Source organism: Tupaia chinensis, unplaced genomic scaffold, assembly GCF_000334495.1.
Source record: "Tupaia chinensis unplaced genomic scaffold, TupChi_1.0 Scaffold144071_2, whole genome shotgun sequence".
In the NCBI taxonomy this organism is placed as follows: Eukaryota; Metazoa; Chordata; class Mammalia; order Scandentia; family Tupaiidae; genus Tupaia; species Tupaia belangeri.
This window is the reverse complement of record NW_006203925.1, coordinates 454,982-456,632: the sequence shown is the minus strand read 5'-3', so window position 1 is coordinate 456,632 and position 1,651 is coordinate 454,982.

The following is a 1,651-nucleotide window of genomic DNA, read 5'->3' as shown; positions in this document are numbered from 1 at the left end:
AGTACCTTCATTTTTGTATAAAAACTTAACTACATCCCGCCTCAATGCTGTGCATGGTAAGTCCAAACTTACTCTTCACTGGGCACTTGAAACATTCCTCTAGGAGCAGAATCCGCTTAGCACTTCTTTGGACTACAGATCACGTTGTCTAAGCAACCGCAGACCAGACAAACCCACGCACACAACTGTCTATACCAAGCCACAAAGGGGACATACGAGATGTGCCTGTCAGTGGGAACCATCCAACCCTTGTAGCCTGACATCCTTTACTATCACATGAACAGGCCCCCAAAATTTCAAGAAAGTCAGAGATAGAGGTGCTTGAAACTCAAAACTGGCCCTACTGGGACCAGCAGATGACATAACAGTTACATCGCTGAACTCCCACAGGGCCAACTGCGGTTCAAGTCCCTGACCTGGAGGCTTGAAACTCAGGCTGGGCGCGTGTGCATGTGTGCCCAGCCCCCCAGGGGTTGATTTTTCACTTTCTCTCTGTCTCTCTGGTGAGCACATGCACCCTATAGCAAAAAATAATCTCTCTTTAAAAAAAAAAAAAAAACTGGCCTTACTTCTTGAGTTCTGTGTTTTTACGTGGCAAGGGTAGCTGAGAACTACACTGACTGTAAGGGAGAGCCACACATCACACCGTTAGTTGTCCTTAATACAGACTGAAGCATCCACCTCGAAATCATTCTCCTTTATTGCAATATCCGTGAAACAAATTCTACAACAGAAGCATGATGAGTACAATTTAATTTTTAAAAATACATTCAGGCACCAAGCGGGGTATTTAATATCGTTTGCATTTCTGCAGTGCAGTAGGTTTTCTATTTCAGACAGCTAAGAATCCCTTCCAGAGTAGTCTAATTTGCTAAATTGAGACACTCAGTGTTTTACTTTCATCTGCCTGTTTATGGTCTATCTGGGTGGACTTAATTGGCACATCCGAGCACGCCAAATACCCTCAGATCGGAGTCCGGATCACGCGGAGTAAATTAAGACTGATGCAGACAATTAGGCCCTGAGCCGAGAGCGAAAGGTGTACACAAAGCAGGAAGCAGAATTACTCTTCACCTGTGTCTCAGGTTTGTCATTTAAAAGAAGCCGACGTGCTCTCTAAGAAAACACCCTTAAGGGAGTAACTTTTTCTTTTCTCTTTAAAATATAGATTCCCAGAAGAAGAAAAAGAATATAGGCTTGGCTTCTTTCTTGAGAAGAAAAATGAACTCCCAGGAAGAAATAAGAACAATCATCAAATTGTTACATTCAAGTCTGGGAATCAAATCTAGATTAAACTTTTACTCGATTCCAGTTTTCAGAAATCACGTGACTTAGGCTTAAAAAAGCAAAGGGACACACAGGTCAGGCTCTGCGATGCGACCTGGCCTTTGCTTCAGCACAGCCTGGAACTGCTGTGCCCTCACACAGTCGAACCACTCCCCAGCTGAGGGCAGACCCGATGGCCCCGCAGCAGAGACTCGAGGTAGCAGGGACTGGGCAGCGGGGAGAGGAGAGCTGTGCCTTCCTGAGCTTTCTGCGCTGTTTCACTGATTGGGTGGGGGCTGGGACTTCTCCCAGAAGCAATACCACGCTGACTCTGGGCTGACAGAACCGCCGCATTCCCAGACCCAACGGCCTCAAACGTCTCCTA